Source organism: Elephas maximus, chromosome 3 (genome assembly GCF_024166365.1).
Source record: "Elephas maximus indicus isolate mEleMax1 chromosome 3, mEleMax1 primary haplotype, whole genome shotgun sequence".
Classification (NCBI taxonomy): Eukaryota; Metazoa; Chordata; class Mammalia; order Proboscidea; family Elephantidae; genus Elephas; species Elephas maximus.
In genome coordinates, this window is record NC_064821.1 from 90,745,102 (window position 1) to 90,757,725 (window position 12,624).

Genomic DNA, 12,624 nt, shown 5'->3' on the forward strand with positions numbered 1-12,624 from the left:
CAAGAACCAAAGGCACTGAAGAAAGAAGTTCAAGCTGCACAGAAGGCACTGGTGAAAAACAAGTCTTCAGGAAGTGATGGAATACCAATTGATATGTTTCAACAAAGGAATGCAACACTGTAAGCGCTCACTCATCTATGCCAAGAAATTTGGAAGACAGCTACCTGGCCAACCGACTGGAAAATATCTATATACATGCCTATTCCAAAGAAAGGTGATCCAATGGAATGTAGGAATTATTGAACAATATTACTATCATTAATATCACACTCAAGTAAAATTTCACTTGAGATAATTCAAAAATGTTACAGCAGTACATTCAGTACATGGGCAGGGAACTGCCAGAAATTCAGGCACAGATTCAGAAGAGGATGTGGAACAAGGGATATCATTGCTGATGTCAGATGGATCTTGGCTAAAAGCAGAGAATTCCAGAAAGATGTCTACCTGTGTTTTAAAGGCTAGGTAAAGGCGTTTCACCGTTGTTGTTGTTGTTAGGTGCCATCGAGTCGGTTCCGACTCATAGCAACCCTATGCGCAACAGAACGAAACACTGCCCGGTCCTGTGCCATCCTTACAATCATTGCTATGCTTGAGCTCATTGTTGCAGCCACTGTGTCAATCCACCTTGTTGAGGGTCTTCCTCTTTTCCACTGACGCTGTACTCTCCAAGCATGATGTCCTTCTCCAGGGACTGATCCCTCCTGACGACATGTCCAAAGTATGTAAGACGCAGTCTCGCCACCCTTCCTTCTAAGGAGCATTCTGGTTGTACTTCTAAGACAGATTTGTTCGTTCTTTTGGCAGTCAATGGTATATTCAATATTCTTCACCAACACCACAATTCAAAGGCGTCAACTCTTCTTTGGTCTTCCTTATTCATTGTCCAGCTTTCACATGCATATGATGTGGTAGAAAATACCATGGCTTGGGTCAGGCGCACGTTAGTCTTCAGAGTGACATCTTTGCTCTTCTACACTTTAAAGAGGTCCTTTGCAGCAGATTTGCCCAATGCAATGTGTCTTTTGATTTCTTAACTGTGGCTTCCATGGCTGTTGATTGTGGATCCAAGTAAAATGAAATGCTTGACAACTTCAATCTTTTCTCCATTTACCGTGATGTTGCTCATTGGTCCAATTGTGAGGATTTTTGTGTCCTTTATGTTGAGGTGTAATCCATACTGAAGGCTGTAGTCTTTGATCTTCATTAGTAAGTACTTCAAGTCCTCTTCACTTACAGCAAGCAAGGTTGTGTCATCTGCATAATGCAGGTTGTTAATGAGTCTTCCTCCAATCCTGATGCCCCGTTCCTCTTCATATAGTCCAGCTTCTCGAATGATTTGCTCAGCATACAGATTGAATAGGTATGGTGAAAGAATATAACCCTGATGCACACCTTTCCTGACTTTAAACCAATCAGTATCCCCTTGTTCTGTCCGAACAACTGCCTCTTGATCTATGTAAGGGTTCCTCATGAGCACAATTAAGTGTTCTGGAATTCCCATTCTTTGCAGTGTTATCCATAGTTTGTTACGATCCACACAGTTGAAAGCCTTTGTGTAGTCAATAAAACACAGGTAAACATCCTTCTGGTATTCTCTGCTTTCAGCCAGGATCCATCTGACATCAGCAATGATATCCCTGGTTCCACAGCCTCTTCTGAAACTGGCCTGAATTTCTGCAGTTCCCTCTTGATATACTGCTGCAGCCATTTTTGAATGATCTTCAGCAAGTGTCTGTCAGTTTGTCGTACTGTGGGGGCTTGTGTGTTGCTGTGATGCTGGAAGCTATGCCACCCGTATTCAGATACCAGCAGGGTCACCCATGGAGGACAGATTTCAGCTGAGCTTCCAAACTAAGACAGACTAGGAAGAAGGACCCGGCAGTCTACTTCTGAAAAGCATTAGCCAGTGAAAACCTTATGAATAGCAGTGGAACACTGTCTGATATAGTGCTGGAAGATGAGGCCCCCAGGTTGGAAGGCAATCAAAAGATGACTGGGGAAGAGCTGCCTCCTCAAAGTAGAGTCGACCTTAATGATATGGATGGAGTAAAGCTTTCGGGACCTTCATTTGCTGATGAGGCACGACTCAAAATGAGAAGAAACAGCTGGAAACATCCATTAATAATCGGAACCTAGAATGTATGAAGTATGAATCTAGGAAAATTGGAAATCATCCAAAATGAAATGGAACGCATAAACGTTGATATCCGAGGCATTAGTGAGCTGAAATGGACTGGTATTGGCCATTTTGAATCAGACAGTCATATAGTCTACTATGCTGGGAATGACAACTCGAAGAGGAATGGTGTTCCATTCATCGTCAAAGAGAACGTTTCAAGATCTATCGTGAAGTACAACGCTGTCAGTGGCAAGAGAATATCCATACCCTTACAAGGAAGACCAGTTAATACGAGTATTATTCAAATTTACGCACCAACCACTAGGGCCAAATATGAAGAAACAGAAGATTTTTATCAGCTGCTGCAGTCTGAAATTGATCGAACATGCAATCAAGATGCATTGACAATTACTGGCAATTGGAATGCGAAAGCTGGAAACAAAGAAAAAGGGTCGGTAGTTGGAAAATACGGCCTTGGGAATAGAAACAATGCCAGAGATCGAATGATAGAATTTGCAAGACCAACGACTTCTTCATTGCAAATACCTTTTTTCACCAACATAAATGGCGACTATACACATGGACCTCGCCAGATGGAACACACAGGAATCAAATTGACTACAGCTGTGAAAGAGACGATGGAAAAGCTCAACATGATCAGCCAGAACAAGGCAAGGGGCTGACTGTGGAACAGACCATCAATTGCTCATATGCAAGTTCAAGCTGAAACTGAAGAAAATCAGAGCAAGTCCATGAGAGCCAAAATATGAACTTGAGTATATCCCACCTGAATTTAGAGACAATCTGAAGAATAGATTTGATGCATTGAACACTAGTGACCAAAGACCAGACAAGTTGTGGAATGACATCAAGGACATCATCCATGAAGAAAGCCAGAGGTCACTGAAAAGACAGGAAAGAAAGAAAAGACCAAGGTGGATGTCAGAGGAGACTCTGAAACTTGCTCTTAAGCGTCGAGCAGCTAAGGCAAAAGGAAGAATTAATGAAGTAAAAGAACTGAACAGAAGATTTCAAAGGGCCTCTTGAGAAGACAAAATAAAGTATTATAATGACATGTGCAAAGAGCTGGAGATGGAAAACCAAAAAGGGAAGAACACGCTCGGTGTTTCTCAAGCTGAAAGAACTGAAGAAAAAATTCAAGTCTCGAGTTGCAAAAGTGAAGGATTCCATGGGGAAAATATTAAATGATGCAGGAAGCATCAAAAGAAGATGGAAGGAATACACAGAGTCATTATACCAAAAAGAATTAGTCGATATTCTAGCATTTTAAGAGGTGGCATATGATCAGGAACTGATGGTACTGAAGGAAGAAGTCCAAGCTGCTCTGAAGGCACTGGTGAAAAACAAGGCTCCAGGAATTGATGGAATATCAATTGAGATGTTTCAACAAACAGATGCAGCGCTGGAGGTGCTCACTCGTCTATGCCAAGAAATATGGAAGACAGCTTCCTGGCCCACTGACAGGAAGAGATCCATATTTATGCCTATTCCCAAGAAAGGTGATCCAACCGAATGTGGAAATTATAGAACAATATCATTAACATCACACACAAGCAAAATTCTGCTGAAGATCGTTCAATTTCACTGTGGGTCATAACAAATTATGAATAACACTGCAAAGAACAGGAATTCTAAAACACTTAATTGTGCTCATGAGGAACCTGTACATAGACCAAGAGGCAGTCATTCAAAAAGAACAGGGGTTACTGCATGGTTTAAAATCAGGAAAGGTTTGTGTCAGAGTTTAATTCTTTCACCATACTTATTCAATCTGTATGCTGAACAAATAATCTGAGAAGCTGGACTATATAAAGAAGAACAGGGCATCAGGATTGGAGGAAGGCTAATTAACAACCTGCCTTATGCAGACGACACAAGCTTGCTGAAGATCGAAGACGCAGCCATCAATATGAATTACACCTTAATGTGAAGAAAACAAAAATTCTCACAACTGGACCAACAAGCAACAACATGATAAATGGAGGAAAGACTGAAGTTGTCAAGGATTTCATTTTACTTGGATCCACAATCAACATCCATGGAAGCAGCAGTCAAGAAATCAAATGATGCATTGCATTGGGCAAATGTGCTGCAAAAGACCTCTTTAAAGTGTTAAAAAGTAAAGATGTTACCTTGAGGGCTAAGGTGCACCTGATCCAAGCCATGGTGTTTTCACTTGCCTCATATGCACGTGAAAGCTGGACAATGAATAAGGAAAACCAAATAAGAATTGATGTCTTTGAATTATGGTGTTGGCGAAGAATATTGGATATACCGTGGGCTACCATTTCAAGAGGTGGCATATGATCAGGAACCAATGGTACTGAATGGAGAAGTTCAAACTGCTCAGAAGGCACTGGCGAAAAACAAGGCACCAGGAATTGATGGAATATCAATTGAGATGTTTCAACAAACAGATGCAGCACTGGAGGTGCTCACTCGTCATGCCAAGAAATATGGAAGACAGCTTCCTGGCCCACTGACTGGAAGAGATGCACATTTATGCCTATTCCCAAGAAAGGTGATCCAACCGAATGTGGAAATAGAACAATATCATTAATATCACACACAAGCATAATTTTGCTGAAGATCATTCAAAAGCGGCTGCATCAATATATTGACGTGGAACTGCCAGAAATTCAGGCCACTTAATTGTGCTCATGAGGAGCCTTTATATAGATCAAGAGGCAGTTGTTCAGACAGAACAAGGGGATACTGATTGGTTTAAAGTCAGGAAAGGTGTGCATCAGGGTTGTATTCTTTCACCATACCTATTCAATCTGTATGCTGAGCAAATAATCCGAGAAGCTGGACTATATGAAGAGGAACGGGGCATCAGGATTGGAGGAAGACTCATTAACAACCTGCGTTATGCGGATGACACAACCTTGCTTGCTGAAAGTGAAGAGGACTTGAAGCACTTCCTGATGAAGATCAAAGACCACAGCCTTCAGTATGGATTGCACCTCAACATAAAGAACACAAAAATCCTCACAATTAGACCAATGAGCAACATCATGATAAACGGAGAAAAGACTGACGTTGTCAAGGATTTCATTTTACTTAGATCCACAATCAACAGCCATGGAAGCAGCAGTCAAGAAATCAAAAGACGCATTGCATTGGGCAAATCTGCTGCAAAGGACCTCTTTAAAGTGTTGAAGAGCAAAGATGTCACTCTGAAGACTAACGTGCGCCTGACCCAAGCCATGGTATTTTCAATCACATCATATGCATGTGAAAGCTGGACAATGAATAAGGAAGACCAAAGAAGAATGGTCGCCTTTGAATTGTGGTGTTGGTGAAGAATGTTGAATATACCATGGACTGCCAAAAGAACAAACAAATCTGTCTTAGAAGAAGTACAAGCAGAATGGTCCTTAGAAGCAAAGGATGGCGAAACTGCGTCTTACATACTTGGGACATGTTGTCAGGAGGGATCAGTCCCTGGAGAAGGACATCATGCTTGGAGAGTACAGGGTCAGCGGAAAAGAGGAAGACCCTCAACGAGGTGGATTGACACAGTGGCTACAACAATGGGCTGAAGCATAACAATAATCATAAGTATGGCTCAGGACTGGGCAATGTTTTGTTCTGTTGTGCACAGGGTGGCTATGAGTCGGAACCAACTTGACAGCACCTAACAACAACAACCAGAAGAATGAACAAATCTTTCTTGGAAGACGTATGATCAGAATGCTCCTTAGAAGGGAAGATGGTGATACTTTGAATCACATACATTGGACATGTCCCTAAGGAGGACATCACGCTTAGTAAAGCAGAGGGTCAGCAAAAAGAGGAAGACTCTCAACTAGATGGAATGACAATGGACTCAAACATAGCAACAATTGTGACTATGGCTCAGGACCAGGCAGTGTTTCGTTCTGTTGTACACAGGGTGACTATGAGTCGGAAATGACTTAACAGCACCTAACAATAACAACAAAATGCAACCTTTTTCAAGTATAGTTATGCAAGTTTTGACAACCTCATACAGTCATGTCACCCCTGAAATGAAGATATAAAACAGTTCCTATGTCCCCCAAAATTCTCCTGGGCTCCTCTGTAGTAAGCTCTGTCCCTCACCCCCAGCCCCTGGCAACCACTGATCTGATTTCTGTCTCTAAAGCTTTGCCTTTTCCAGAATGTCATATAAATGAGTCACACAGCTTGTAGATTTTTGAGTCTGACCTCTTTCACTTGGTACAATGCTTCTGAGATTCATCCATGTTGTTGCCTGTATCAGTAACTCTTTCCTTTGTACTGCTGCACATTATTCTGTTGTATGAATGTACTATAGCTTGGTTATTAATTTTCCAGTTTAGAGACATTTAAGTTGCTTCCAATTTTGGGTGATCACAAATAAAGCAACTAGAAACATTTGTGTATAGATTTCTGTGTGAACATAGGTTTTTATTTAACGTGGGTAAATACCTAAGACTAGCACTGCTGGGTGTGGTAACTGTATTTTAATGTTTATAAGGAACTGTCAAACTGTTTTACATTTTGCATTCCCAGCAGCAATGTGTGAAAGTTCTATTTGCTCTAAATTCTTGTCAACACTTGGTATTGTCAGGGTTGGGTCTTTTTTTTTTTACTCATTGTAATTGTTGTTGTTAGGTGCCGTCGAGTTGGTTCCGATTCATAGTAACCCTATGTATGACAGAACAGAACACTGCCTGGTCCTGCACCATCCTCATGATCGTTGTAATACTGAGCCCATTGTTGCAGCCACTATGTCAGTCCATCTTGCTGAGGGTCTTCCTCTTTTTCACTGACCTTCTACTTTTCCAAGTGTCTTAGGCTGGGTTCTCTAGAGATGCAAAACCAGTGAAGCATCTATACACACACACACACAGAGGGAGAGAGAGTTATATCAAGGAAATGGATCACTCAGTTGTAGAGGCAGGGAAGCCCCAAGTCCGTGGGTCAGGCTGTAGGTGTCTCCTGACCCACGTAGCTGTAGGGGCTGGCGAACCCAAGATCCAGACCTCTAAGGCTAAATCCCAAGATCAGCAAGGTAAGCTGCTAGCTCAAGTCCCAAGAACTAGAGGTCACATGAACAGGAGCCAGCTGCAGGATCCAGACTGAGCATAAGCCAGTGAGCCTTGCCAGAAAGTCCACCTATATTGGATGCAGGCCATACCCCCAAGGAAACTCCCTTTCAACTGATTGGCTACTCACAGCAGTCCCATCATGGAGGTGATTATATCATTATCCAACTGCCAAACCACTAAAAATCATGGCCCAGCCAAGTTGACACATAACCTTAACGATCACACCAAGCATGATGCTCTTCTCCAGGGACTGGTTCCTCCAGATAACATGCCCAAAGTATGTGAGAAGTCTCACCATCCTTGCCTCTAAGGAGTACTCTGGCTGTACTTCTTCCAAGACAGATTTGTTCATTCTTATGGCACCAAAAACCCAAAATGAAATCCGTTGCCATCGAGTCGATTCCGACTCACAGTGACTCTATACGACAGAGTAGAACTTCCACATAGCATTTCCAAGGAGTGCCTGGTGGATTTCCATTCTTCTGGCAGTCCATGGTATATTCAATATTCTTTGCCAACAGCTTATTCATTGACCAGCTTTCACGTGCATATGAGGTGACTGAAAAAAAAAATTACTTGGGTCAGGCTCACCTTAGTCTTTAAAGTGACATCTGTGCTTTTTAACCCTTTAAAGAGCTTTTTTGCAGCAGATTTCTTGACTGCTGCATTTTTTTCCGCATCCATCGGTGGTGATTGCAGGTCCAAGTAAAATGAAATCTTCGGCAATTTCAATCTTTTCTCCGTTTATCATGATGTTACTTATTGGTCGAGTTGTAAGGATTTCTGTTTTCTTTATGTCAAGGTGTAATCCGTACTGAAGGCTGTGGTCTTTAATCTTCATCAGTAAGTTATGATGGGTGACCCTGCTGGTATTTGAAATACTGGTGGCATAGCTTCCAGCATCACAGCAACATGCAAGCCACCACAGTATGACAAACTGACAGACTCATGGTGGACTTATTGTAACAGGTGTAATATCTCATTGTGGTTTTAATTTGTATTTTCTTAATGATTAATGATGTTAAGCACTTTCTCGTGCTTATTTGTCATGTATATATTCTCCTTTGAGAAGTGTTCAAATCTTTTGCTCATTTTTAAAATTAAGTTTGTTTTCTTATTTTTGAATTTTTAGAGTTCTTTAAATATTCTGAATACAAGTCCTTTATCAGATACGAGATTTCCCTTGTTCTTGATTTAGGGGAAAAGTATTTTCTTCTCATCATTACGTCTGATACTGTAGGTTTTGTTTTTTAATAGATGCCTATTATTAGGTGGAGAAAGTTTCCTTTTATTCCTAATTTATCCAGAGTTTTTATCGTGAATGGATCCTAAATTTTGTCACAGGCTTTTTCTGCTTCTATTGAGATGATTATAGTCTTTCTTCTTTAGTCTGTTGATATGATGAATTACACTGATTTTTTTAAATGTTGAACCAGCCTTGTATTCCAGTAATAAATCCTGTTTTGTCATGATGTATTATCCCTTTTATATGTTGCTGGATTTGACTGGCTAATATTTTGTTGAAAATTTTGTATCCATGCACATGAGGGATACTGGTCTATGGTTCTCCTTTCTTGTAATGTTTTTGTCTAGTTTTGATATGAGGGGAATGTTGGCCTCATAAAATAATTTGGGAAGTATTCTTCTCTACTCTTCTTAAAGCCTTTTATTTACCGTTTCACTACTCTTTGTAGTCTCTTCCTTCTGAGACACCAATTTTGCTAATTCAGCTCACTTTAGAGCCTAAGTTGTCCTATACACAAAGATAAATAAGATGTGGTTGCCAAAAGATACATAATACTAGTTTGTTTTGTTTTTTTTTTTCAAAAACAGGTAAAGAAAAACAATGATAATAGTACCACTTATTTAGTGCCTGTTCTGTACCTGGCATTTTACTAATATTAGCACCAAACTGTACTGCAACCCTATTATGCCCATTTTAAGGATTTTAAAGATGAGAAAGTTGGGGCTTAAAGGAGTTAAGTAACCTGCTTAAGGTCACACATTCTCATGGGGCAGAGCTGTGATTTGAACTCAGGTTCGATGTTTATGTTCTCCCCACCTTACTTTGCCATCTCTGTCAATATTTACGGGCACCTATTACTTTAAGTGCTTTATTTCTTTTAATCGTTTAATCACAGAACCTTATGAAATATGGATTACTTCTCCATGTTAACAGTGAGGAAACTATAATCCAGACAGGCCAAGGGCCTCACCCAAGGTCAGTCAATGCTGTTAGACACCTAAGACCCAGGAGTGACAGGGGCAGGAAGCAGGGGTCATTAACATAATAACCTAGTTAACACATACATATATATGTCATGTGCAAAGCAGTTTTGCAGAGTGCTATAACAAAGGCATAAACAAAGGGGCTGAAGGCTGAGGAGGGATTACTTATAACTTAGACGCTTCATGAAAATGCAGAGGAAATAGTGGAAACAGTGAGACCAGAAGAGAGGGCTCCAGGAGCTGTAAAGTCAATTTAAGTTAAAAACCTCGGTAAATAAGCAAAGGGATGGATATGGCCCATACTGCAAATGGAAACCAAAACAAGTAGGACACATACCTGGATTTTCCAGAGTCATGATGCTGATGCTGATGCTGATGCTGATGCTGATGCTGCTGATGCTGCTCCTGATGCTGATGCTGATGATGCTGATGCTGATCCTGATGCTGATCCTGATGCTGATGCTGATCCTGATGCTGATGCTGATCCTGATGCTAATGCTGCTGATGCTTATGCTGATGATGCTGATGCTGATGCTGATCCTGATGCTGATCCTGATGCTAATGCTGCTGATGCTTATGCTGATGATGCTGATGCTGATGCTGATCCTGATGCTGATCCTGATGCTGATGCTTATGCTGATGATGGTGATGCTGATGCTGCTGATGCTGATTCTGATCCTGATGCTGATCCTGATGCTGATGCGGATGATGCTGATGCTGCTGGTGCTGATCCTGATGCTGATGCTGAACCTGACGCTGATCCTGATCCTGACACTAAGCAGAACTGACAAGCACTAACGTAGGAATAGCTCCCATCTGCAGAGCACTTTCCTTTCTACATATTATCCTCTCGATCCTCACAACAAGCCTGCGAGGTTGTGTTCTACACAGTTTATAGGTGAGGAAACCGAGGCTCAGCCAGGTGAGCTAGCTGGATGAAGATTATACTCAAGGTATCAGGAGACCCAGGACCAGAAACTGACTTCTAGTCCAGCACTCCTCAGACAGAATGGCAAACTGCAGAGCAGACCAAGCATCATGAACTTGAAGACAGATAATCTTCCCTAAAGGATCTGGGACTCTGGTGACATGGGCTCTAAGAACTGTGGCAACACAAATTCTGGAATTCTGGGACCATGGACTTTGGAATTTTGAGGTCAAAAATTGACACTGCCTCTAAAATCTTGGGATCAATGACATGAAATAGTGGTGATGGGCTCTGAAATGGTGGGGACAAAGACCCCAGCCTCTGGGCCAAAGGTGCTGGTATCCTAAGGGCACTACCTGAGTGATAGCTTGGCAGAGGCGTTCTTTCAGGGGGGCAGACAGACCAGCTACAGACCAACGAGCAGAAGGGCTTTGTAAAAGGTAAAAGGGGTGAAGTCAAACACTAAGCTGTCAAACCAGGCCAACACCGACGCCCCAGCCACCCTGCTGTGCCTGGTGTACTTGGTGGTAAATACACCTCTCTCAGACCATTAACTTGTTGCCTCCGGATGCTCCTGACCAAAGGGCAAGGAGAGGGAGTCACATGGAAACCTAAAACGTGTACACACACCTGCCTCTCTCCACCACTTGCATTTAAGAAGCAAGATCATATTTGGGTTTTCAGGAAAGTGAGAGACGTGAAAGCCCTCACCTTAAGACCTCACCCCAAATTCTTTTCTTCACATCTGGTTTTGTTGGGAAAAGGAATGCAATATTTTTCTCCCTCCAAAAGCTTCCAAGACCCCCCACCTTCCTGAACGACAGAATAAGATGGCCTTTCTCTCTCCCCTCCATTTAGGCACCTTAATCTTCGTATTCTTCCTCCCAAAATTCCAAAATGTTGCCTTTCCTCTCAGTTACTTACTCTCTCCATTTCTCTGCCTCTACATCACCTCCTGTTGGCTGGCTCTGGCCTACCTCCAGCCAAGCCCTCACACCCTCTCTCACCCTGAGTCTCCCTCTTTCTGTCCATAATTTCCCACTCTCATGACTGCTAAGCACTTGACATGTATTTTTTCATTACATCCTCATGACAAACCTATAAGGCTAGAACCCATATTTTAAAATTGACAAAACTGAGGCTTAGGGAGATGACTTGGCTGACATAAAAACACAAAGGTTGTAAATGTCAGAGTTGTTCTTCTAACAATTGTAATAAAAATAGAAATAGCTAAATAATAATAAAAATAATTACAATAATGATAGATACTATCAATATGGGTCAAATACAAAAAAGTAAGCACTTTTTACATGCTAACTCATTTACTCCTCCAAACAACCCTAAAGAGCAGTACTATTCCTATTCCTATTTTACAGATGAGGAAACTGAGGCACAGAGAGATAAGTGCCCAAGGTCACACAGGTCACCTAACTCCTCTGCCCCACTCTACTGACCTCTCCCCATCAGTCTGCTCCTGTGACTGTCTCTTTCCAGTCTATGGTTCTTCAAACTTTGTCCCCAAGGTCCCAGAAACCTTTTGAAGAAAACAATAAAATATTCTGAGGATAAGTTGTTGAGAATAGACACAACATTCAAATTTTTTCATTCATTTATTCAAATAGACGGATAGATGATAGATATATGATCAGTGATGATTGGTAGATAGACAGAGAGGTAGAGAAATAGATACAGACAGACAGATCAATTTACCAACTTCCAAGAATATGCCAGTCATGGAGCCGATATTCTAGTGGGAGAAAGAAATATAACAAGTAAGCAAATGTTGTTGTTATGTGCCATCAATTGGATTCTGACTCATAGCAATCCTATGTACAACAGAATGAAACACTGCCTGGTCCTGCACAATCCTCTCAATCGTTGTTATGCTTGAGCCCACTGTTGCAGCCACTGTGTCAATCTATCTCGTTGAGGGTCTTTCTCTTCTTCACTGACCCTCTACTTTACCAAGCATGGTGTCCTTCTCCAGGGAATAATCCCTCCTAATAACATGTCCAAAGTATATGAGACACAGTCTTGCCATCTTTGCTTCTAAGGAGCATTCTGGTTGTACTTCTCCCAAGACAGATTTGTTCGTTGTTTTGGCGGTCCATGGTATATTCAATATGCTTCACCAACACCACAGTTCAAAGGCATCAATTCTTCTTTGGTCTTCCTTATTCACCATCCAGCTTTCCTATGCATTGAGGCCACTGAAAACACCATGGCTCGAGTCAGGCGTACCTTAGTTTTCAAGGTGACATCTTTGC

At 41.6% G+C, this 12,624-nt stretch overlaps 1 protein-coding gene across 1 annotated transcript in view; it reads right to left on the minus strand.

Annotated features, from left to right (window-relative positions):
- The window catches only part of TRABD2B (TraB domain containing 2B), a 269,250-nt gene that overhangs the window by 209,132 nt on the left and 47,494 nt on the right, over positions 1 to 12,624 (minus strand). The gene's annotated exons all lie outside the window — the stretch shown is intronic.